A 27,407-nucleotide genomic window follows, 5' to 3' on the forward strand; every position below is an offset into this window, starting at 1 on the left:
ATCCACAACTTTGTTTAAAAATCTGGTCTTACATCATCTTGAGGGAATAAGCCAGACACAAAAGGACAAATATTCTATGATTTAAAAAACTAAATTAAAAAAATAGAAAAATTTTGAAATAAAGCTTGTGCGATAATGTTTATTTGCTAGGCTAACGAATCTGGAGAGCAAATACTATATCATGAAGTCTCAGAATGACAGTTCATACATGGAATCAGCTTGACTCCCACCAAATTTCAGAAATATGGTCCCTCCAGACCAGGAACTATACTCTGGAAAGTTGTGACTAATGTGATTAATCAAGAGTGTATTTGCGGCGGACGCGGATGGGCCCCGCTCCGAACCCGGGTGAACGGAGATCTCTGCGCCGAGGCCTCATCCTGGGCTGCAGCGCCCCGCCGCTCCTGAGCTGACAGTGTTGGCATGTAGTAGGCACTCAAGAAATGTGTATTGAATGAAAGATGCCTGTGAAAAGCAACTGGACTTTACTCTTTCCTGACCCTTGCTCCTCTGACACGTCTCCTCCTGGCTGCTACTTCACCCCTTCAGAGCAGAACTTCTCTAGGGAAGCTGGAAGGGAAACAGATATGGCCAAGGACATCCTGGGTGAAGCAGGACTGCACTTTGATGAACTGAATAAACTACGGGTGCTGGACCCAGAGGTTACTCAGCAGACCACAGAGCTCAAGGAAGAGTGCAAGGACTTTGTGGACAAAATCGGCCAGTTTCAGAAAATAGTTGGTGGTTTAATTGCACTTGTAGACCAACTTGCAAAAGAAGCAGAAAATGAGAAGATGAAGGCCATTGGTGCTCGGAATTTGCTTAAATCTATAGCAAAACAGAGAGAAGCCCAACAGCAGCAACTACAAGCACTAATAGCAGAAAAGAAAATGCAGCTAGAAAGGAGACCAGTAGGATATTGGTGGAAAAAAAAATGCCCCAAACCACAAGCTGTATACTTTTAGACTATGGCAAGGCTTGAGAGTTAGTGGTCTCAGTCCTAGCATGGGCCCCAACACTGTAATTAGCCTGCCAAATAAAAAGATGCAGACTCATGTTGGTGTGGTTACACAGAAAAGGAGCAATAGGGCTTGAGGCTGCCTATTTCGTGCTTTTATAGGAGCCCAAAGCCTGGTCTGACCGCTGTGGACTACAGCAGCTACCCTGAGGTAGCGTTGTCCTGACTCACCTGCCTTTAAAGCTTAAAAACTATGTCTTGATATTATGATAAATTAAAGCAGCCCCAAGGTAAGAACTTAGCATATAATAGAAAATCCAAGGATATTTTTCCTGTTAATTTTTTTTTTAAGCTACTGACCTTGGTTGAGAACATTTAGATTCCCTGTAAGCAGATGTGCTCAAGGAATAGCATTAGGGCGAATTTCATATAGTTTTGATTCATCTGTCCACTCTGTCAATGCTAATGCCAAGCACCAAACTATTTTATTATTGTGACTTTATAGGGCATTTTATTATTAATAATCTCCCCTTTATTACTCTTCTATATATTGAATTTCTTAGGTATTCTCAATCATCTGTTCAGTGAAACTTAGAATCATATTGTCAAGTTTCCCCCAAATATTTCTACTGGGATTTTGTTTGGAATGACGTTCAACTTACCAATTAATTTGGGAGAAAGTGACATATTCATATTAGTCATTCCTTTAATGCAAATCTCATTTTATGTCTCATTAATGGTGTTAAATTAAAACAAATTATTGTGGTGGCATAATCCTGTTTATTTTTAATCAAAAGATAAAGCCTTGCTATTGTGAAAGACTTAGCTTTAAGCAGATATCCAGAAATAAACATTACGTTGGCATATTAATTTCAGAAAGGCCTTGGGCTAGATAACCATTTATTGACCAACTTGATTTAATTTTTTTTTTTTACCAACTTGATTTAAATTTAAATTCATGGCAATATGCTTTGCTTCTTTCTAAGCATTTTTCAGGACCGTAATGTAGTAGAAAATATAAAGGTTAAGTCACCATACCCCTCCAAGGGCTCTGTTTCCTCATCTGTAAAATGAGCAGCGTGGACTAAATGTTTTTAAAGATACTTTTTTGTTTTCTAGATTTATATTAAAAAATAAACAAATTAGAGGAAACTACCTGCTTTAAAAGAACACACCGTACAACACAGTAAACTAAATTAAACCATGGAATACATTCAATAGTGCAATGATTAAAAACGTGTTTTGATTAATTGCAAAAAAAAAAAGAGTATTTTCATGCATCATTTTATTGCCTTGTGCAGCATATAAAATGCTATTATTATTACCAGTTTTCAGATAAATAAACTGCAGCTCAGAAAGATTGGTATCAAAGGCTACTAAGTGCACAGTCACCACACTCAACTCCCTCAAGCCTTGCAGGAATGATTATAATGGCAGAACTCACCATGGCTACTCTTTTTTGCACTATTCACATGTCAATTCATGCAACCCTTGCAACAATCCTATGAAGCAGGTAGGCAGAGTTTTGTCTTTGGGCCACCAGCCTCCTCTTTCTCTACCCTGCCCAACATACATACCTTGCTTCTCTCCCCACAATTAGGGCATTCCAAAATCCTTATGTTCTCTCTCCCCTCATCTCAAAACAAGATTTCCTCTGGTAACTGTTCAAACTGTATACCTTTTTATATTTGAAAATTATCTTGTATACATTTAACATTTTTAACATCTAACAAGGAATGTGACCTAATGAAGAGGCTAGGAGACCAGCCTCCACTAATAGTGGATTTGAAGGGTAGTATTACAGAAGATGGCTATGTAATAATGGAAGAAAGTGGCATTGATTTATTCATTCATTCCATAAGCATAAGATAAGTTCAAGTCCAGTGAAGCACTCCTATCCTCAGTAAGCTGAGAGATTAGCAGCAGAGACTAAATGAATGCCAAAATAATTATAGAGCAGGACTATTTATGAGAAATGCTATAAAAAGAAAAGTTTGAACAAAGTGCTATGTAAGTAGGAGAAAGAAGTCACAGCAGGACAAATTCCATTGCACTGAGCTCTCTGGGACAGTCCAAACTTTTTGGAGTATTAAACAGTAAACATTATTTAAAATCCTTAAGTGTCCCACAAGAAAAAAAAGGAGTTAATTGCAAAAGAAAAAGTAAGGATGGAATGCCCACATGCCTCTTTGATGGTATTATCATGTTTCCCAGATCTAACATCTAGTCCTTTCAGTGGGGAGAAGCAGAATTCATCTATATTCATTAGAGAAGATTTAGCAACAAAGAAGGTCACTAGGGCACCATTTATAATATTTACATCCGAGAGACAATTAAAATATTCATCAATAGGGTCTGGTGGTATGACTCATTTCAATTGCTGCATAATTCATGCATAACATTAAAAAAAAAACACATAAGCTCTCTTCCTGATGGGATCAGGACTCACTGTATAATTTATCTAAAAAACACCAATTAACAGTTAACATAATCTGTGTACATCCATTTGCCAAAAGCTTGATGAAGCACCAAGAGCTTTTCTTTGAGAGTAAGTTTTAGGAATTGAAGTACTTGTACGAACCCTACCCACGATGCTTGTCTATGAGTCTATGATTTCCAGTTTTAATGTCTTTATACTTGTAATGTATTTGGAACGCAAAATCCTTCATTTTGATTATTTTTTTCCCTCAATCCTTTTGGACATCTCTTCTACCCCTAATTTAACAGGAATTGATTTTACAGATAAGGAAACTAAGGCACATAGCTTACCTGGGGTCACACAATTCATAAATGGCTGAGAGCATTCAAACCCAGGCAGTCTGGTTCCTGTTGGAGACCGTAACTACCACACTAAAACTCTCTAACACCAAACAGATGAGAGGGCTGTAGCACCGATAATGTTCTGCAATAACAGAAATGTTCTCTGTCTGTGCTGCCCAACAGAGCAGCCACTAGCCATGCGTGGCAACTGAAACTGCAAAACTGAATTATTTTATTTTATGTTAGTTAATTTAAACAGTCATCATGAACAACGCAGTAGAGAGGAGTCTACTAGTTGAGAACATTCAAAGAGCCCTGGGACTCAAACATTGAGTTCACAGTGAGAATGAAGAAGCTATTAATCCAGCATCTGTTACATGGATCTTGATTAAGTAGCATCTATTAATTATATGGAAAAATACTCATGAGATAGTCAAAAAGAAATACAAATTAAAAAACATTATGTAACGTATAATCCATGTTTAGGTTAAAAAGTCATCAATAGAACAACAGTAAACTTATCAAAACTGTGGTTACCTCTAAATGGAGGGTAAACATTGCTGGCTGCTTTCTGTGAGAGGGACTGCCTGTTGTTATTTGGCCTGCATTCATTTCCCCCTTCTTCCTTATTATTCCTTCTATTCCTACTATTCCTTCCTTTTATTATTGAACTGCTACAAAATGGTTAGCCTCCCCCACAGATAAGAGAGGACAATTGAACATGTTGTTTGAGGCTTAAGGGTAAAGCTTTATAAAAAGTATCCTTTGCCGTCTCCCTTCCTATATCTTCCTGTCTCAAGGACTGTTTGGCTCGAGAGCCAGAGCCCAGTTGTGACCTCAAGCTACCATGAACGTGCAAGCCAGACGCTAAGGACGGTGAAGCAGAAAGAGAAAGATCCTGACTATCTGAAGGCACGGTGGAAGTGCCATGCAGCAATGTATTGCCGACTTTGGACTTTGCTTTTTGAGAGAAAAATGACCTCTGCCTTATTTAAAACATTAATATACTTATAAGTATGGCCAATTTATTTTTAATAAGAGTGTCAAGTCCACTCAATGGGGGAAAAAATAATCTTTTGGGATATCCATATGAAAAGAATACAACTGGATCCCTACCACCTACCATACACAAAAATTAACTCAAATTTAAACAAAGTCCTAAATATGAGAACTAAAACTATGACACTTTTAGAGGTAAACATAAGGGAACTTCTCTAGGACTTTGTAATTCTAAAACTTTATGCCAAAAGTACGAGTAACAAAATAAAAAAAAATAGATAAATGGGATTTCATCAAAATTTAAAAATTTTGTGCATTAAAAGACATTATCAAGAAAATAGGAGGACGAGATAAAGAATGGGAGAAAATATTTGGAAGCCACTTATCTGATAAGGGTTTAATACCCAGAATATATAAAGAAATCCTACAATTCAACAATGAGAAGACAAACAACACAACATTATGTTCAACATTAGTCATTAGGGAACTATAAATCAAAACCATGAGCTACCATGTCATACCCACTAGAATGGCTATTTTTAAAATAATGTAAAATAGTAAGTGCTGACAAGGATGCAGAGAAATAGGAACCCTCCTGCATTGTTATTGGGCATGTAAAATGGTGCAGCCATTGTGGAAAACAGTTTGGAAGTCCCTCAGGAAGTTAAACACAGGACTACCAAATGACCCGGCCATCCCACTCCTAGGTATATAACCAAAAGAAATGAAAGCAGAGACTTGAACAGTTAATTGTACAGTTATGTTCATAGTGGCATTATTCACAATAAACAAGAGGTGGAAACAACCCAAGTGTCCTGTGGTATATACAAACAATGGAATATTATTCAGCCAAAAAAAGGAATGAATTTCCAATACATGCTATAACATGGATGAACCTTGAAGACATCATGTTGAGTGAAATAAGCCAGACGCAAAAGGACAAATATGGTACGATTTCTCTTTTATGAAATAACCAGAATATGTAAATTCATAGGGACAAAAAGTAGATTACAAGTCCCAGGGGAGGGGCTGGAGGAAGAGGAAATAGGGAGTTATTGTTTAATGGGTGATGAAAATGTTTTGGTAATGAATGGTGGCATAACATTGTATATTTAATGCAATTATATATTTGAAAATGGGAAATTTTATGTTGTATATGTTACCACAAAGAAAATTAAGGAATTAAAACCACCATAGAACCGTACAACACAAAGTGTAAATAAACTATGGATTTTAGTTAATAATAGAATTCTACTGGTTCATCAACTGCAACAAATGCACCACACTAATGCAAAATGATGGTGGCTCAGTAGGCAGAGTTCTCGCCTGCCATGCTAGAGAACCAGGTTCAATTCCTGGTGCCTGCCCATGCAAACAATAAAATAGAATAAAATAAATAAATAAAAATGTTAATAAGGAAAACTGTGTGTGTTGTGGGGGGTGAGGGTGGTATTAGAAACTCTCTACTTCCTGCATAATTTTTCTGTAAGCATAACTGCTCTAAAAAATAAAGTCTATTATGAAACACAACAGAATACTATTATCAGCAGCCAACACAATTACTAGCTGACAAACGTACTCAGTGTCGAATTCTTCATTTCACAGAAAAACATCCTTTCTAACAGAAACACAGATACAATTCTGAATCAGATAATCTGGTTCTCTTTGTAAATTACTTATTGGAGACCCAGGTGTTGGCCAATCTGGGCATGGTGTTGGCCTGGTGAAAGGAATGAACTATCAGACCAGTGAGATTCTATGGTTAGTTTTCTGGGAGTTTCTGAGAAAAGTTATTACTCTTAGGAGAAAAGCAGAAGAGGAAGGGACATTTTCTAAACCTTTGGTAATGTCATATATGGATCTATGGCCCAGAACTGCTGCAGTTCTTTTTGTTGCTTGTCTGAGGATGAAGCCAAAACTCCAGGTGTGCACAACTGAAAGAATCTTAGGGAAAAAGGCATTGGTGATGAACTCCATTCAACTTGAAGGCTGTCTGGGATCTCTGGAGTCTGAGCCATACAAGTCAAAATGAGTTACTCAAATAGTGTGAGAAAGGCAAGTAAGTGAGGTCTTCCTATGGGAGTGCAAGATTGGGCACGGGGTCTTCAAAATGTTTCTGTCCTTTTTCCATGCCAGGCCAGATAAAGAAATTCTCGAATGGTAACTTAAAAACACTGAAGTTTTTTAGAAGAGACTTTAGCATTGACCTTTGCAAAAATAGTCACCGAGTAAGTGTATATGTTTCAAAGGCCTCATAATAATCACAACAGCTAACATTTATATGTCAAGTGTTTACTATGTGCTAGGCCCTGTGCTGAGCCATTTATGTCATACAATCCTCACAAGAAATAAGGTACTCTCCTGACATTCATTTTCCAAACGAGGAAACTTTGAAGCTCTGAGCAAAGGTTAAGTAACTTGTGCATCAAAGTGGAAAGTGCCTGGGCCAAGTTTTGAACTTATATCCACAGTACTCCAGCAGCTCATTCCAAACCATGACTTTATACTGCTTCTTTATAGATAAATAAAAGCACAACTGTGATATCCCTGAGACTGAATTATTTAAAAATATCCTGCTCTCTTGGCCCTCTAAGTGTACTATACCCATCAGACCATAAGTCCCAGTTTGGAAAATATGACCATGACATTTTATGTGCCAACTGTATCATGCAGATGATCATGAACCATTGAAAGTTAAACTTTATGCACACAAGAAAGTGATACAATTAAGTATGTTTAACTAGAAATTAGGATCCGACCACCAATTTTTTTTAAGAGTTTCCTCTCCATATGTTCTAATATGCTAGCTGCCAGAATGCAATATACCAGAAATGGAAAGGCTTTTAAAAAGGGGAATTTAATAAGTTGCTCGCTTACAGTTCTAAGGCCAAGAAAATGTCCCAATTAAAACAAGTCTATAGAAATGTCCAATCATTTCCATCCACAGAAAGATACCTTGGTTCAAGAAGGCCAATGAAGTTCAGGGTTTCCTCTCTCAAGTGAGAAGGTACATGGCGAACACAGTCAGGGTTTCTCTCTCAGCTGGAAGAGCACATGGCGAACACAGCATCATCTGCTAGCTTTCTCTCCTGGCTTCCTGTTTCATGAAGCTCCCCCGGGAGGTGTCTTCCTTCTTCATCTCCAAGGGTCGCTGGCTCATGGGCTCTCTGCTTCGTGGTGCTGCAGCATTCTCTGCTCTCTCCGAATCGCCTTCATTCTCCAAAATGTTTCCTCTTTTATAGGACCCCAGAAACTTCTCAAGACCACCCAAATGGGTGGAGACATGTCGTCATCTAATCCAGCTTAAGAACCACTCTTGATTAAGTCACACCATCCAGGGAGATGATCTGATTACAGTTTCAAGCATACAGTATTGAATAGGGATTATTCTGCTTTTATGAAATGGGATTTTGATTAAAACATGGCTTTTTGGGGGGACATACATCCTTTCAATCCAGCACACCATATAACTAGTAGTAGGTGTGTGGAGTACGGAGTGGGAAAAAGGAAGAGAACTCACACTTATTAAGCCCTTTCTAGGGCCCCAGCTTTATAATCTCAAAATGACCCCATGAGACATTTTACAGATGAGGAAATTAGGACTCCTAAAATTAATCTCATCTGCATGGTGCCAAAATCCCATTCTTTCCACTATACAATTCTGCATTCCTAGGTCCTAGCATTTGAGAATTGTGTTAGATTTAGTTGTCAACTTGGCCAGGTGAGCATACCTAGTCTTGTTGCTGCGGACATAAGCCAATGGTACCTGAACCTCATCTGTTGCTAATTACATCTGCAGTCGGCTAGGAGGCGTGTCTGCTGCAATAAGTGACGTTTGACTTAATTGGCTGGTGCTTAAATGAGAGATCGCAACGTAGCACAGCTAAGCAGCTCAGCATTCCTCATCTCAGCACTTGCAGCTCAGCCCAGGCCTTTGGAGATGCAGAAAGAAGTCACCCCAGGGAAAGTTGTTGGAACCCAGCGGCCTGGAGAGAAGACCAGCAGAGACCATCCTGTGCCTTCCACGTAAGAAAGAACCTCAGTGGAAAGTTAGCTGCCTTTCCTCTGAAGAACAAACAAAATAAATCCCCTTTTATTAAAAGCCAATCTGTCTCAGGTGTGTTGCATTCCGGCAGCTAGCAAACTAGAACAAGAATTGACTAATAGGAAATCAGGATTGGCTAACAGGGAAAGGTGACCCCAGGGTCACAGGAAAGTTACGCATCTTATCAGTCTTCCAGGAATTAGTATTGTAATGAAGTTTCAGTTACTTTCAATAATGATACCTTCAGCTTTAATAGATTGTCATAAGAAAATAACCTGCAATGAAAAGATTTAAGGATTCAGGTTTTAACTTAAAAACAATACGGTAACTAAATGTGGTTAAAAGGAAATTTTAGGTTGTTTATGTTATTAGAATAAAAATTTAAAAAAACCATAGGATGATACAACACAAACGGTGAATCCTAATGTAAACCATGGATTACAGTTAATAGTATAATTATAAAAATGTTTTCCATCAATTGTAACAAATATATCACACTAATGTAAGGTGTTAATAGGGTGGTATATAGGAACTCTGCATTTTATGCATAATTTTTCTGTAAACGTACTTCTCTAATATAAATAAAACAAAAAACTCAAAGAAAATAGTACTATGTTTCTGATAAACTAATTTAAAATAATATACAATACTTATTTTCTCAGGTCATAAAATATAATCAGGGTGGGCCACCATGGCTCAGCAGGCAGAGTTCTCACCTGCCATGCCAGAGACCAGGGTTTGATTCCCGGTGCCTGCTCATGCAAAAAAATAAGGTAAAATATGATCAGTTAGCAAGAGAATGCTAAGCTTTGGTACAAATATTTAAACAAAAATACAGTCTAGTCTTGGGCAGTGCAATGGTGGCTGTTCTAATTTGCCAAAGCTGCCAGAATGCAACATACCAGAGATGGATTGACTTTTAGTAAAAGTGGATTTATTTAGTTAAAAACATATAGTTCTTCAGAAGAAAGGAAGCTGACTTTCATCTGAGGTTCTCTCTTACACAGGAAGGCACAGGATGATCTCTACTGGCCTTCTAGGTGCTTCCTTTCTGCATCTCCAAAGGCCTGGGCTGAGCTCTGAGTGCTGAGATGAGGTATGCTGAGCTGCTTGGGCTGTGCTGCTTTGAGCTCTCTCATTTAAGCATCCAGCCAATTAAATCAAACATCATTCATTGCAGCAGGCACACCCCCTAGCCCACCACAGATGCAATCAGCGACAGATGAGCTTCACATGCCAAAGGTTCATTTCCACAGTAACAGAACTAGGCACCTTCACCTGGCCAAGTTGACACCTGAATGACATGTCCACCCCTTGTCAACTTGGCAACTATACACATCACCTTAAATGATATTAAAATGGCAAAATTTATCTTCTGGTTCTGGACCTATGAGTCTCAAAACAAGTTATCTGGTGCCAATATGCAAAGGAAGGACAGTCACAGGATACACGTTTTCATTTCCATAGGAAAAAATTGGAAGGAACACAGGGGTCATAAGACCCAAACAGTTCTGAAAACCTGCAAGGCAAACTCCATTGGATTTCAAAGTCTGAAAACCACTTATCCTTCAGTTTTAGAAAGTGGTTGGCCCACCCTTTCCAAGGGCCTAACCAGTGGCTCACCTCTTTCTGAATCAACCTTGGGGGATATTGATGAGATCACCTCTTTCTCAGCTCCACCCTCCCCAAGCATCAGGGCCACACCTGGGCTCTCTGCCATTTCCAGGGCACACGCTCAATCCCTCCATGTGGTGGCAGCCAGGCTCTCCCCAATCCCCAAGGAGTGTGCTGTACCTTCTCCAAGGCCTGCAGTGGCAGGACTCTTCCACCGCAGGCCTTGGAGAAGGTACAGCACAGGTAGGAGGTTCATCCTCTGCCTTCAGGGCAAACTCTCCATGTTTATGAATGGGTTCACTCTCCCCAGCCGAGGTTTCTTGGCTTCAGACCCAAGCTTCTATGACTCTCACTCTGCAAACTCCAATCCATCCCTTTTCTGTCCCATTTGTCCAAACTGGCAGTGGTTCCATTTACACCCATAGTCTCTTCAAGCACTCCAGGCCTTCTCCATCAAAATCCGCACAGTTCCTCCAGAATCCTCTCCTTATCCATCAAAAAAACTGTTCCAACATGTCTGGTATTTGCGAACCGCAGCAGCACCCCACTTTCAGTACCAAATTTGTTCTAGTTTGCCAAAGCTGCCAGAATGCAACACATCAGAGATGGACTGGCTTTTAATAAAAGGGGATTTATTTAGTTAAAAATGTATAGTTCTTCAGAGGAAAGACTGTTAATTTTCATTGGAGGTTCTGTCTTATGCATAACTAAATACAATCACAGTAAATTGTTTATGAAAATTTAGAAGTTATTTAAATGATTTATGTATTTGATATTGCCATTCTCCCAGCAGCTCAGATGCCAAAATATAGGATGTTATGATACAGAATTAAGAAGATTTAATATGCAAAACATTTTATAGTTTCTTTGCTTACAAGTTGTGGCTGATCAGTCTATATATCCCCCCCCCCAAATCCTATTATTTATCAGAGCAGGCTCAACCAGATGCTAATCTCTCTAACACTTTGTAACTGTTAGCCATCTCAAGCCAAAGGAGACTGTAGTCATTTTTTCATTAAGAAGAGTGTACCACCCCCGGTAGTGCAACTAGAAGCAAGGCTGCAACTGAAAAATGAAACTAAGCAAGACTTGGGGTAACAGGAGGAAGCAGAAGGCTTAACTATTTGACACTGTAAAATATGGATCAGAAATAACAATAGCAGCTAATATTTACCTAGTACTTCTCATGTGGCAGTCACTGAGTTAGTGACTTCAACTATATCTTCAGTCATTCCAATTTATGCAGTATTTGGCACTGTTATTAAGGAACGTGCTCAAAGCCATACGGCTATTCAGAATATTTCCAGGATATGGTAGAACCTTGAAATTTGGCTCCCCTGATTATTTGCTATGGGATTCTGAGTAACTTAGACTCTATGAAAGGTTAACTGCACATTGTAGCCCAGAGTCTGCATCTTCTAATACCTCATTGCTGGTGTCACTTGCTCACATCCTACACCAATCCTGATCATGGCAGGAATACTACTATTACAGCTACCCTTGCTAACACTAAATGCATGGGAGATCTGGCACCTCACTCCTCCCCAACTCCCATACCCCAGAAACCAACCAAAGGGCTGAGTCAGTTTCTCCACCCACTCATTTCTGCCCAATCCTGACTTCTTCCCGTTCCACACCAATGCATAAGACCTCAGAATGCCTTCTACTGATGCCAGTCCCTTCTGGCCCATCCATTCTATCTAAAGGTAACAGAGAATCATAAATATTAGCATATGTGAAAATCCCTGGCACCACAGAGTGCTCCCATTTCCTTCACGTATTCAATTCAACTTGAATATGTGAGGATCAGGTCATTGTGACTAATGTCATTTTCTGGTTAACTGGCAGTCACCCAAAAAAAGCCTTTAAAGAAAATTCTTAAGGGGATTAATACACTGTACTATTTTATAAGTAGCAGGTATTGAACATAATTGAGTCTCTGGCTGAGAAACTTGCTATGCCTCAGGATGATCATCTGAACTTTGGAACAAAATGGTTTTCAAAAAATTTTTACTGTGACTTAACAAGAAATACATTTTACATGATGGTTCAGATATCCACATATAATGTCGAGACAAAAGCTTTTACAAAACAAAGCTTATTCTTACTACATGAGATACCCACTGATTTTTTTTTCTGTTCTTTCTATTCTATTCTTTTGCTAAAAAAAAAAAAAAAAAAAAAAGCTGGAACCTTCTTCTTCCAAATGATTCCTCAACCCACTAAGTCTAACAACCAGCAACTGGAAAAACACTGATAAAGGCAGCCCTTCCACTGTATGGTTTTACAAATATAGAAAGCCAACCCAGGAAAGCAATGTGAGCAGCCAGGTTTGGACAGGGCACACAGGTTCTGGTTCCTTAATATATTAGGTGGTTAAGCTACTAATTGAGAGATTTTTCTTTATCTACCAGAGTATATGACAGTGTATAAAGGCTTCCTTTTTTTTTTATTAATTAAAAAAAAGTTAACTAACACAACATTTAGAAATCATTTCATTCTACATATGCAATTAGTAATTCTTAATATCATCACATAGATGTGTGATCATCATTTCTTAGTACATTTGCATCGATTTAGGAAAAGAACTAGCAAAACAACATAAAAAGATATAGAATGATAATATAGAGAAAAAATAAAAATAATAAAAATAAAAAAATATATAAAAAAAGGAAAAAAACAAAAAACACAAACAAACAAACAAACAAAAAAACTAAAAAAAACTGTAGCTCAGATGCAGGAAAGGCTTCCTTTTAATCAAGAGACAGTGAGATTAAACACAACACATAAACTGAGCATCACAAAATCTGGATTCATTTTGCAACTCACAAATGAAAGATTAGATCTAGTCAATGATGTTAATAGCAGCTAAAAGTATTCTGTGAAACCAGTAGCCATGTTTCTTGATGATGACTGAACAATGATATAGCTTTCACAATGAGACTCTGTGAATGTGAAAACCTTATGTCTGATGCTCCTTTTAGCTACTATATCAACAGAAGAGTAGAACATATGGAATAAAAATAAACAATAGGGGGAACAAATGTTAAAATAAATTTAGTTTGAAATAGTGGTAAATGAAAGCGAGGGGTAAGGGGTATGGTACATATAGTTTTTTTCTCTATCATCATTTTATTTCTTTTTCTGTTGTCTTTTATTTCTTTTTCTAAATCGATGCAAATGTCCTAAGAAATGATGAATATGCAACTATGTGATGATATTAAGAATTACTGATTGTATATGTAGAATGGAATGATATCTAAATGTTCTGTTTTTTAGTTTTTTTTAATTAATAAAAAAAGTTTAAAAAAAAGTATTCTGTGAAAGACTCATGGGAAATTTATAATGGATGGGTCATTCTAACAAGACTTGAACCCAATGTCCAATTTTAATTCACACAAAGAGAGGTAACTGGACCTTTCTGCATTCTGATGAAATGCAATAGAAAATGCACAGCACTACTTATCAAATACAATGACCAAAAAAAAAAAAAAAATTTAAGGGAGTAGAGGAACACATTAAAGGGATGCAAGCAGACCAATTCAGAATGTGGGAAATTGTACAGGACAAATGGCCTGATTACTTCAACAAATAAATGACAAGGGGAAAAAAAAAAGGAGAAATTGCCATAGAATTAAAGAAGATATAGGAGACTATCAGCCAATATAATGTATAAATCTTGTTTGGCTTCCAATCCAAACAAAACAACTATTAAAAGACGTTTATGAGACAGTCAAAGAAATATTACTGCCAATAGATGTTAGGCAATACTTAGCAATCACCACCACCGTTCATTTTCTTAGGTGATAATATTGTTATAGAAAAAAATTCTTATTTCTTAGATACGCTTAATGAAGCATTTAAGGACAAAATGATGTCTAGGATTTGCTTTAAAATAATCCAAGATGGGGAGGGAATGGAAGGTATAGATGAAATAAAATCAACCATATGTCAATAGTGTTAAAGCTCAGAGATAGTAATAAGTGTTTATTATATGATCCCTTCTACTTTTGTACATGTTTAAAATTTTCCATAAAAGATTAAAGTGCAAAAAAAAAAAAAAGGAGAAATCTGAATTCAAACTCAAGGGCCTATTAGATGTGGGAGCTGGGAACAGCCCCTTGAATTCTCTGAGCTTCAATTTTCATTTGAAATTGGGATTGATAATCCCTACCTAATAGAATAGTTAGGTGGAGTGAAATGACATCATGGATTTGAATCTTTTGAAAATCCAGCTCTTTATAAATGGCAAAGCTCTTTACAAATATTAGGACAGTAGCCTCTCCGTGAGGCTTTAGAAGTAGAAAGAAAGTACTGCATTGTAGGAGTAGAGATAAGTGATATGCTGAATCTATCTGGACCCTAAGAATGTTTATTTTGTAGTAATCTTTGCCTAATATGACATTATTTACTTCATATTGGTCCTTTTCTCCCACAAGGAGAGCATCAAAGATATTTGCAATAAATTCAAGTTCTCTAAGTAGAGTTGTTTATAGTTCTTGTTTGCTTTCTCAATTATTCATATTTCCCCAAACTTCAGAAAGTAAATTTACAGGAGAGGCTGTGTCGTTGAGATAAAACTGAACACAATTAGGGATTAATGCAATCTAAACAAATCTTTGTTTAAAATATTCCAGGTGCTTTTAGGGGAGTAGATATGTATCTTTCAACACTGTTGCTGTTTTTTCTTTGTCACAAATAAGAGGAAACGAACAGAAGTTCCAGTAAGTAATACAAAGGAAATTCTGGCACTATCTGGTGTTAGCTTGTAGAATGGATTCGAGGGAGCTAGGGTCCTTCTATAATGCAAATCTGATTAAGTCATTTCCCTTCCTTTCAATGACTTCTGGAAAAGTCTGCCTTCAGGAAAAGTTCACACTTCTGAACAAAGTCTCAGGTGGCACTCCAGCCTCATTTCCTCCCTTCTTCTCTAATCTAAGCCCCCTTTATAGCTGATACCCCTTTCTGACAGAGACCTTCATCTTCTACTCCTCTCTTCCTTACCTTAGTTGTCAAATCCTGTGGCTTCTCCTTCTGAAATGTCTTAAATCTTTACTCCATTCCCACTACTACAGTCTTAGATGGGGCCTTTTTTTCCCACCTTTACCCCAACCCCCACACTCCCAAATAGGACATTTCTTTATTGCCTTTTCTGATTATAAAAGCAACTCATGTTATCAAAAAAAAAAAAAACAAAGAGTAAGGCATAAAAGTCTCCCTGTGATCCCATAACACAAATAATTTTCTAGGTATTTTTTCTAAAAATATATACATATACTTTAAAAAAATAGGAACATACTGTACTGTAATCTGCTTTTCACACCGAACCATGTGATGTAAACATCTTTCTAAAATAGCTCCAACCTTGTCCTTTTTTAATGGCTGACAGTATCCACCATATAACATAATTTAACCAGTTTTCAGTACTACAGAAAACATTATAGTCAATCTTTGCATATGTTCTCATTATGTCTTGTGATAGACATCTATTTTTTTTACCTGCCATCTTTCTGGTCAGTACTCTGATTTTCTCATGGGAAAAAGGACCTCCTCCTCAAACTCTCCCTACCCTAACCCCCCACCCCAACCCCCACCCCTGCCCCCAGCCAACTCTTACTCTTCAATGCGGCTAGGCTGGTGTATAAAGTTCAGTAACTTCAGATAGTAACTTCAATCACTTCCAACAGCCACAATACAACTCAATTCTGACTCAAACCACCTGGAGTGAGGCCAGATTCCACGTGTTTAAGGTGACTGGTGCCCTTCAGACACTGGTCACAAGATCGAGGGCCCAGACCACCAACAGTTCTGACGAACTGGCTACAAATCTGAGAGTTCCCATCACCCCTTTGGGTTCAATAATTCACTGAAATGACTCACAGAACTCACTGAAAGTGCTGTACTTTTAGCTTTTTTATAGTAAAAGGATATAAATAAGCCACAAAAGAAGAGTTGCATAGGGCCATGTCTGGGAGGGTCTCAGATGTAAGCCTCCAGTGTTCTCTCCTTGTGGAGTGTGAATGCATCACCCTCCAAGCACAGTGATGTATCTTCTCAATCAGGGAAATTCATCCAAGCTTCAAAAGCCCAGAATTTACATGAGGTTTCCCTATGTAGTCATGATTGGCGGAATCAACTTCCACAGAGTTGAACAAAATCTACAGCCCCCTCCTCACCCTTCCAGAAGCTGGGGAGGAGGTCAGGCTCAGGAGATGAGGACCAAAGCCCCAGCCCCTAATCACATGGTTGGTCTTTCTGGTCTAGCCAGTTCCACCCTAAGACTACTGGGGTTGCTGGCCCCACTCAGTCATGCCATTACCATATAAACTGTCAAGCATGTTCTAGGACCCACTGTATTAGTTAGGGTTCTCTAGAGAAACAGAATCAACAGGGAACACTCGCAAATATAAAATTTATAAAAGTGTCTCATGTGACTATGGGAACACAGAGTCCAAAATCTGCAGGGCAGGCTGTGAAGCTGACGATTCCGATAGGGGGTCTGGACGAACTCCAAAGGAGAGGCTTGCCAGCCGAAGCAGGAAGAGAGCCTGTCTCTTCTGAACCCTCCTTTAAAGGTGTCCAGTGATTAGATTAAGGATCACTCATTGCAGAAGACCTGCCCCTTTGGCTGATTACAAATGGAATCAGCTGTGGATGCAGCTGACATGATCATGATTTAATTCTATGAAATGTCCTCATCGCAACAGACAGGCCAGCACTTGCCCAACCAGACAAACAGGTACCACCACCTGGCCAAGTTGACACATGAACCTGACCATGGCACCCACCAAAAATAACAAAATTTCAAGATGGTAGTGGTTACCTTTCAGGTACCAGAGAAAAGACCAGCCAAACTGAACACATTGATTTTTTTTTAATTTTATTAATTTAAAAATTTTTTTTAAAAATATGACAAGAAACACAAACATTCTTAACATATGATCATTCCATTCTACATATATAATCAGTAATTCACAATATCATCAAATAGTTACATATTCATCATCATGATCATTTCTTAGAATATTTGCATCAATTCAGAAAAAGAAATAAACAGACAACAGAAAAAGAAATAAAATGAAAATAGAAAAAAAAAATTATACATACCATACCCCATACCCCTTTCATTGATCACTAGCATTTCAAACTAAATTTATTTTAACATTTGTTCCCCCTATTATTTATTTTTATTACATATGTTCTACTCATCTGTTGACAATGTAAATAACAGGAGCATCAGACACAAGGTTTTCACAATCACACAGTCACACTGTGATTTTTAAGTTTATCCTGGGTATTTATTTTTCCTCTTGCTCTTGTTATTTCTCCTGCAATTACATTTTTTCTAACCATTATTATTATTACATAGAGCTATTGCTTTTTGCCTATGTTGTACCTGCTTGTTCACTTAACTCTTATTATAGCTAATTATTTTAAAAGTTAATTCTCTTGATTTTTCTCAGCAGATAATCATATCCTAGGTAGACAATCATATTCAGTTAGTGGTTAAGAGAAACCGCTTGGGGGTCAGGCAGACTTGGATTTAAATCCTGCAGGATCTTGGGTAAGCATTTTACCTGTTTCCTCATGTATAAACTGGGTATGATAATAGAGTCTATGTCATAGGGTTGTACAAAATCATATTAATGATCACAGTAGTGATGAAAAGCCCCTAACACAATATTAGTTCAACAAATGTTTGCTATCTGCTGCTACTGAAAACGTGACTTTCTTTCCACACTTATGCCTATTATTTGTTTTTCCTTGTTTCATTACATTGATGCCACTCCTTTTCAGCAATTACCTTGCTTCCTTCTCCAAAAACATAGAAGCCATCAGATTCCTAATTAAATGCCAAGCCCTCCATCTGTGCTGTGGATCTCATCCAATTTCACCTTCTCTGCAAAGTTATGCTATTGCTTTTCCCCTTCATTTCCTGTATCTTCTCAGCCTCGCCCATCAGCTCTTTGCTATTGGCATTTAAACCTGCTCACGTCTCTTTCTTGCTTAAAAAATTTCACCTTATTCTCCAATTGCTCTCCAGCCTTCTTTCTCTTTCCTTTCATAGCCAAACTTCTTTGAGCTGCCTACACTGTCTCTACTTTCTCACATCCCACTCTCACTTCATCCCACTGATATTACATTGAACCTTTTGAAGCTGCCGATATTCTAGATTCCACCCCCACCATTTTATCAAATCTGCTCACTGAGATCCCCAGTGACCTCTATATTTATTTGTCTAAATGACACATTTTACTTTTTAATTCATCTTTCTTGACATGTGAGCAGCATCCAGCAAAGTGGATCTCTTCTTTTGGCTTTCATTAACACATTTCTGTTTTCCTCCTACCTCTAGCCATTTCTTCTTGGTGTAGTCTAAGAGAATGATGCCTCCAAGAGAGGGCAACAAAGCCCTTTCTATGTCTCTGGATGGGTCTCTTCCAACACTGATCTTCAAGTTCCAGTTGTACTGGGCTGCTTTAATCTCCACGAATGTAACAAGTATACCCTTGAACATGTTTGAAATACTATTCCCACCCCTCTCCATGCAACTAACCCATACCCTTCTCTCTAGATATTTTATCAAGACATTTTCTGAACCTCCAAACTAGATTGGATTCACCTTAAAATGCTTCCCTTGTCAAAACTCTTATCACACTTATAATTGCTCATTTGATGCTTCTTCACCTCACTAATTTGTGATATCTACTAATAGCAGGAATTTATTTCTCTAGCACCTGCACAGTGCTTGCTTGGCACATAGTAGATGCTCAATAAATTAAAAAAAAAAAAATCACTGTAGGGTTGGCCACGGTGGCTCAGCAGGCAGAGTTCTTGCCTACCATGACAGAGACCTCGGTTTGGTTTCCAGTGCCTGCCCATGTGAGGAAAAAAAAAAAAAAATCACGGTAAATGAATGGCTGCAAAGTAAAGAACTGACCGGAAAAGATGTAAGGGCAAGAGAGAAGAGCAAAAAACCCTGATCTTTCTCAAACTGTACCTCTGCTCTCTCTCCCCACGACAGACACCTCCTCCAAGGGGCTTTGTCAACACTACTCTTTCTGCCTCACCTTCCGGCTAACACCAAAGTAGTCTTCACACCTCACTCTGGAAGTTACCTTCTCTCTTTGCCCATTCTCACCAAATCTCACCAGAAATTTGGGTTAAATGCCTTCCCTGCACATCCCCAGTCCCCTGTATGTCAAAAATCATAGCTTGCATCAGGAGGAATTTCAGTTTATGGGCCTTCCTCCTCCAGAAAACTGTAGAGCTCCCTGAGGAGAAGCTGTCTCATTCAATTTATTTTAAACTTTTTTCCAGATTATCCTGAGATATATTCATTTATCATATATTCATCCAAATTATACAATCAATATCTCACTCATCACTTAGTTGTGCAATCATCACCACAATCAATTTTAGATCATTTCACTTCTCCAAAAATAACATTATCAGATAGTCACAAAAAAAGAAAATCCCCAACACCCCATTTCCCTTATCTCTCCCTATTACTGGCCCCAAGTACTGGTGTGGTACGCCAGTTACTGTCGATGAAGGAATTTTAAGGTATTACTGTTAACTATAGTCCCTAGTTTGCAATAGGTGTTTCCCCCACCCCCACCCCCACATCCCACTCTATTATTAACTCTTCGTACCAGTGTCCAACGTTCGTACCACTTCATAAAGTCTCATTCACTTTTACCCCCGGTGATTAGCCCAGGGCCTGGCACACGATATACGCTCAACGACGGACCTCCCTATATTAGTGGTAACAACAAAAGCTCCTGTAAGGGTTTTATATATAAATCTACTTAGTAACAACCCATAAAACAGAAGCTATCATTATCCCCATTTCGCAGGTAAGGAAACTGACGCACAGAGTTCAACCTCTCCGGCCCCAAAAGAGTCGCAAACACATACATTTTCCGCACAGTTCGGAGTTATTTCCCGAATGCCAAATGAGAAGGGCTTTTAAGAAAAGAAAAGAAAGAAAGAAAGAAAGAAACCTTCAGTTCATGCCAAGCAACGGTCCTAAAATAACATAAACTGCCGAAAGCGCACTCCCCGGCGTGAAGGAGCCGGCTCAAGGGGAACGCAGGGGCACTGCCCGCGCGGCTGAAGGGACGAAGGTCCAGCCCCAGCCTCCTGCCCGGGCGTCCCCCCGCGACCCGGCCCCTCGCTCGCTGCGACGCGTGGAGACCGGGGCCGGCGTGCGCGGGCCGCGACTGCCCGCTGGGTCGCAGCTCACCTGAGGTGTCGCCGCCTCGTCGTGTCCCGCCGCGGCCCGCAGCGCCTCCGCCGGGCTGCCGGGTGCCCGCAGCCGGCAGCCGAGCCCGTTGCCTTGACGACCAGGGCTGCCGAACTCCGCGCTACGGCGGCTCGGTTGGGACCAGGAGGGTTCGCATCCTCTTCCGCTGCCCCGAGCTGGCAGAGGCTCAGCAGGGATCGAAGTTGGGGTCCCGAGCGATGAGGGCTCCTCATTGGCTTTGGTGGCCTGGCGCTTGGCCCTCGGTGGAAGTGAAGAGGACGGGAATGCTGGAGGAAAGTGAGACAGCAGAGGCCAGGAGCAGGACTGGTGCCTCGGCTGCTGCCCGTGCCTCAGTTTCTCTCTGTGTGGTCTGTGGGTTACAGTTTATCTCTGTGGGAGCGTTTGGGGGAGGGGCGGTGCCGCAGGTTGAAGCCTGGGAACCTTACAGATGCGGAAAGTGATGTGGGAGGGATGGCAGAATCCTCTTGGAAACTAGAAAGGGGTGATGTGGCAAAGTGAGTAAACGGCTCTTTGGGCTCAAGGCGAGAAGTAGATCTCAAGATTTCATGTCAATATGGGAAACAATTTACTTTAACTTGTGACCAGCAAAATTACATTTCTTGAAATAATCCCGTGAGCACACACACAAAAATACTCGATTGTTCCACTGTTTGTAAAAGCAATAAGGTTGGGGCAGTCTAAATGTCCATCAGTGGGGAACTGACCAAATAAATTAAATACATCTATAAAATGGATATGTACTGCAATAGCCTCCTAACTAGCCCCTCCTTTGTTTCTATTCTTTCACCCTACCCCTATCCCAACTCTGCCCCAGTTTATTCTCCTTCACCCAGCAGCTGAACTGAAAAAACACTGTCATTTCCTTTCTCTGCTCAAAATTTTTCGACAGCTTTTCCACTACATGAATTATCCTTACAAACAATACTTGAAAAAACAAGCAATCCTAGTTCTGACAACTGCGATATAAATATGGGACGGGCTGCCTTGGATGGCAGTGAGCCCCCTTCCCTAAAGGAGATGTTGCTGAGGGATTCCTAAATGAGGTGAGAAATTAGTAGATTATCTCAAAGATCTGTCCTTCCCCCTTTGTCACCTACTGAAAAAACACTTAAGGCCAGAAACATTGGAAGATGGGTGGGATTCCATGTTGAGGAGGACTCCATGCTTCTTTAGGTGAGAAAATGAAGAACTCCTGCTGGCAGCTAGACCCAGTGTTTCTAATTGAACATAAACACCACTGAAAGAATATAAATAGAGATCCGATCAGGCTACTCTGTAGCTGGAACAAGACAGAAACAAGACTACTGTGTATCTAGGAAATGACTCAACATCCTCCCCTTCTGACTAACTACTGGATCCTAATTCTTTTCCAATGACAATTCTAGCCCTGCCTTAATCTTCCCACCTCAGATAAAAATTAAGATATCCAGTTACCAAATTGCCCTTAATTTTTGACAGTATCCAGTCCAAAACTGTTCCCTGCTTCCTTAAGTACTCCTTAGAATTTCCCAGCACAAAACCAAATCCTATAAAAAGTTCTTCCCATTTCCAACTCTTACCAAGACCCTCATGGTTTCTCTGGTGTGCGTTCTCCCTTACCGAACAAATGAATAAATCTAATTCTTTTTTACTGTAGTTGCTTCCTGGTGGAATTTGATCAACGAGTTTTATCACAGTCCTAGCTTTCTTCAGTCCAGTCCAGTGATACCCAGGCATGAAGAAGCAAGGATTTTAAGGGCTACCTGGAAGGATCAGTGGTCCTGAAGAAATCTGACTTGTGGGGAGGAGGGGGAGGAGGGGACTAGGCTGACATAGGAATTTAGGAGGCTTGACTAATTTGCCTTTCTCTGTCATCAATCCTTTCTATGGCTTTATGCAAATCATTTCCCTTTGGGTCTTTTTTTTCGTTTCCCTAAAAAAAGAAAAAAGAAAAAGAGAGATTTAGAATGTATTTCTAGGGCTTTGTCCAGCCTCAATATTCTAGGATTCCAAATCTCAACAGTTCCTTATATTCCGTGGTGAATGTTTCTCTATATTAGTCATTTGTACAACATTGTCATCATTGCATATCTGCATATCACCTGTACTATTATGTATTTAAGTAAATAACATTTCCAGTTTTTTTCTTTAAATATACTCCATTTTTTATCAAATTTATAGAGGAAAATCTATGTCAGTTCTTAAGTGGAAAGTCAGTGTCACTTGACAAAAATGTTAAAAATTGTTGCAAAAAAAAAAAAAAGAATTAAACAAGAGATGGAAACAGCCAAAATGTGCATCAACAGACAAGTGGCTAAACAAGCTGTGGTGTGTGCATGTGATGAAATATTATGCATCTGTGGAACAGAATGGAGTTGTGAAGTATGTAGCAGCATGGATGGATCTTGGGGATGTTGTGCTGAGTGGGATTGGCCAGAAACAAAAGGACAGGTGCTGTATGGTCTCACTGATATGAACTGACATTAGTGAATGAACTTGGAGAATTTCAGTTGGTAAATGAGACCATCAGGATATAGAAATAGGGTAGATATTGGGTAATTGGAGCTGAAGGGATACGGATTGTGCAGTGGGACTGGATGTGGGGACTCAGAAATGGATAGCACAATACTACTAACTGTAATATAATGTTAGAACACTGAATGAAGCTGAATGTGAGAATGATAGAGGGAGGAGGGCTGGGTGCACAAATGAAATCAGAAGGAAAGATAGACAATAAAGATTGAGATGGTATAATCTAGGAATGCCTGGAATGTATAGTGATAGTGGTTAGATGTGCAAATTTAGAAATGTTTTTGCATGAGGAAGAACAAAGGAATGTCAATACCGCAGGGTGTTGAAATAGATGGTAATTAATATTTTAAAACTTTAACTTATGTGTGAGACTAAAGCAAAAAATGTTTGGTGCAAAATTTATATTTTGACTAGTGCATTTCCTAATGTAACTTGTGGGGATGACTTGGTTGAACAGCATGGTACATTGAACCTTGAGTGGGGCATGAGATTTTATAGATTTGTCCAGAGTGATGACTCAATAAATCCCAGAGTGATTTGAACAGTGAATAAAAAAGTATTTGCAAAGTCCCCTTTGTGGGAATGGTGAGAAAGGGGGAAATTTCAACTTCCCCAAGTGAAGAATTCTTGATATTCTCATAAGTAGTGGGGACAACCAAAGCAATAGGCTTGGAGTTTTGTTCTTATGAAACTTAACCCTGCAAAGGATAGGCTAAGCCTACTTAAAATTAGGCCTAAGAGTCACTCGCAAGAGAACCTCTTTCGTTGCTCAGCTGTGGTCTCTCTCTCTCTCTCTCTCTCTCTCTCTCTCTCTCTCTCTCTCTCTCAACATTACAAACAAACTCACTGCTCTCCCCCTCTCTATGTGGGACATGACTCTCAGGGGTGTGGACCTTCCTGGCAACATGTGACAGAAATTCCACTGTCAATGTTGATGGGACTCAACATCAAGGGATTGAGAGGGATTTCTTGACCAGAAGAGGGAAGGGCAAAATGAGACAAAATAAAATGTCAATGGCTGAGAGATTTCAAACAGTCAAGAGGTTATCCTGGAGGTTATTATGCATTATATAGATATCACCTTTTTAGTTTAGGTGTAATGGAGAGGACAGATGGAACTGCCTAAAAATGTAGAGCTGTGCTCCAGTAGCCATGTTTCTTGAAGATGACTGTATAATGATATAGCTTTCACAATGTGACTGTGTGATTGTGGGAACCTTGTGTCTGATGCTACCTTATCGACAGATGAGTAGAACATATGGATTTAAAATAAATAAATAATAGGGGGAACAAATGTTAAAATAAATTCAGTAGATTGAAACGCTAGTGATCAATGAAAGGGAGGAGAAAGGGGTATGGTATGTATGAATTTTTTTTCTGTTTTCTTTTTCTGAATTCATGCAAATGTTCTAAGAAATGATCATGATGATGAATATACAACTATGTGATGATATTGTGAGTTATTGGTTATAAATCAAGAATGGAATGATCATATGGTAAGAATGTTTGTGCTTACATGTTGTTATGTTTAATTAAAACATATATATATTGGCAAAGTCCCCTGAGGGAGGGGAAAAAGGCTATGGAACTATTAAACTTGCCATCAAGAAATCCCCTGATACTGTGTTAAACTTTAGGGACATCCAAACCAATAGGCCATGCCCTTGATCATGAGGCTTACTCTTATGAAGCTTATATAGGTAGCATAGAAGCTTAGAGTACCTATAGGCATGCCTAAGAGTTACTTCTGGAGGACCTCTGTTGTTGCTCAGATATGACCTCAGTCTCTCTAAGCCCAACTCTGCAAGTGAAATCATTGCCCTCTCACCTACATGGGACATGACATCCAGGGGTGAAAGTCTCCCTGGTGACGTGGGAGAGGAATCCCAGGGATGAATCCAGACATCATGGGATCAACAATTCTTCCTGACCAAAAGGGGGAAAAGAAGTGTAATTAATAAAGTATAAGTGGCTGAGAGAGTTCAAATACAGTCGAGAGGCTACTCTGGAGGTTGCTCTTATGTAAGCTTCAGGTAGACCTGGCTACCATCATAACCTGCCAACCCCCAACCAGGACCATTCCAGCCAATCCTAAAGAACACCTAAGGCAATTTATAAGATTCGACAAGGGTTCTGGGCCCTAGAGTAACTTGCCAGAAACCTATAACCTCCAGATGGGTCCCTGGTCCAGATAAGTCCTGACACCTAGCCCAGTCTGTCCAGAACATCAGATAGTTCCAGCTCTCTACCCCATATCAGTGACAGACCCTTCCAATATAAAAAAATTTAGAATTTCCATAGCCCAAAGAACCCCAATGAGAGGTATAGAAAGATCAAAGGTGATGGTGGAATTATACATAGAAGATAGGACTTAACAAATGAATATGAATGCTGAATCATTAAATGGATATCTCTTTTAGTCTCCAGTATTTTAGAGCAGCTAGAATTAAAAACCTAAAATTGTGAAACTGTAACCCATGTCAAAGTCTGAAATATGTCCTACAACTAATTGTGGTGCTGAGCTTGGAAATTAATAGCTTTTTTGTATATTTGTTACTGTTCACAAAAAAAAAGAAAGAAAAAAGTCGATTGTGATGGTAAAAAAGTATTTAAGCCCTCAAGCCTCCTATATTTTGGAGCAGTTAGAAGGAAAAACATGAGAGGATTGTATGGTAGCCCATGACAAACTCTGGGATCTATCCTGTAACCACTTTTTGAAGACTGCTTTGAAAACTACTGCTTTTTTATTTCTTTGCTTTGTACATACGTTATACTATACAATGAAAAAAGTTCAAAAAATAAAAAAAATTAAAAAGATAAGAATAAAAAAAACTGCAAAACAAAACAATGTTATTAAATTCCAGATGAGATTGCACATTGGAAAAATTTGGAAACTGAAACCTTTACTCTGTTAAAAAGGGAGACAAATTTTATATACTAGCCTCAGACAGAAACTTTGTCTTTGGTCTGAAAAGGGACTTTCTTACTCTGCCTTTCAATGTTACTTAATATCTGATTTTATGCATCTTAGAATCCTTCATTTACCTCAGGTAGTACACATTCCAAATTTTAGGAGCCAATGTACATTTTTTCCTGCTTAACTCTGTTTCATCCTTCAGTTCTCAGATTAAATATAAATTAATCAGAAAAGCCTGGCCAGGTACCCTCGTCCCTCAACTAAATTACTCTCTCCTTACATAGTAGGCACTAAATAAACATTTACTGCAAGAATACTTCTTCATACTACTTGTTCATAGAACTCATCACATTATGTCATGGGCCATTTATGGCTACTGTCAGTCTCTCCATAAGTAGGCCATAAATTTTATGAGGGTAAATACTAGGTTTCCCTTGTGTACATTCTTTTTTTAAGAGATTTTTTTTTAATGAGTATAAGATATTGCCTTGGAAGGACAGCTAGGATATCTTTTATCTAAGAATAAAAGAACTATTTGAATATTTTTATGTGTAGGGTAACCCATCTCTGTTAAAATGTAAACTGTTTGCAAGATAATGGAAGGACACACATCATAGGGTTTATGATGGTTAGCTCAGCAATGTGAATTTGGAGTACGCTGCCTAACACTCTTCACATTGCGGAGAGCTTTACTCTTTTTAATAGAGGCAGCCATTCTTGACCTTGAAGTGTGTTATCTCCAAGGATGCTAGGAAGTATGGTAGAAGTTGCTGCCTTTAATTGAAAAATGTCCAATAGCTGTCATAAGAAAGATCAGGTTAGCTTGGGGCAATCAGATGCTCAGCTGGGTGTCTTCAGATTTGTTGACCCTGCCCACACACCCACAGCTGACTAGTCACAACGTTGTGGATTTGCCGACAATGTGTGTCAACTAAGTCGGAATGGTGGGAGCTGTACACTTGCTCCAGCAAAGAATCCTTCTGGGTTCTTTCAAGTTCACAGCTGAGGCTGCAGCTCCATTGGCAGCTCCTGCCTTTTTTTTGTTTTGTTTTTCCATTTAACTGCTTTATTGGACAGAAGGGAAAGGCAGCCCACTGCCCCACCGAGCCAGCGGGGTCGGCCGCAGCGTCCGGTCCTCAGGGCCTCCTGGCCCCAGAGCCGGAGGGCAGCGCAAGGCGATGGCGGCTATAGCTCCTTCCTTTAATGAAGAAACCTCTGGTAACCTCTGTTAAGATGCTCTGCCTTTTGGATGAATGGAGGCCAAGGTTGATGATATTGGGGTGCCTCTCATAGCCAGTGCCCTGGTGGAGCTAGCTACTGGAGGAGATATTGT

General features: G+C 39.2%; 1 protein-coding gene and 1 pseudogene across 2 annotated transcripts in view; one reads left to right on the forward strand and one right to left on the reverse strand.

Annotated features, from left to right (window-relative positions):
• Positions 1-20,722, reverse strand: part of PKIG (cAMP-dependent protein kinase inhibitor gamma) — a 149,771-nt gene extending 129,049 nt beyond the window's left edge. The window contains exon 1 of one of the 2 annotated variants that reach the window (XM_077168087.1): positions 20,626-20,722. The gene's annotated coding sequence lies outside the window, so the exon portion shown is untranslated. The remainder of the gene's footprint in view (positions 1-20,625) is intronic. The other variant, XM_077168105.1, reaches the window with a different exon arrangement.
• Positions 355-1,168, forward strand: LOC143680023 (intraflagellar transport protein 20 homolog pseudogene; annotated as a pseudogene).
• Positions 20,723-27,407: the final 6,685 nt, after the last annotated feature.

Source organism: Tamandua tetradactyla, chromosome 1 (genome assembly GCF_023851605.1).
Source record: "Tamandua tetradactyla isolate mTamTet1 chromosome 1, mTamTet1.pri, whole genome shotgun sequence".
In the NCBI taxonomy this organism is placed as follows: Eukaryota; Metazoa; Chordata; class Mammalia; order Pilosa; family Myrmecophagidae; genus Tamandua; species Tamandua tetradactyla.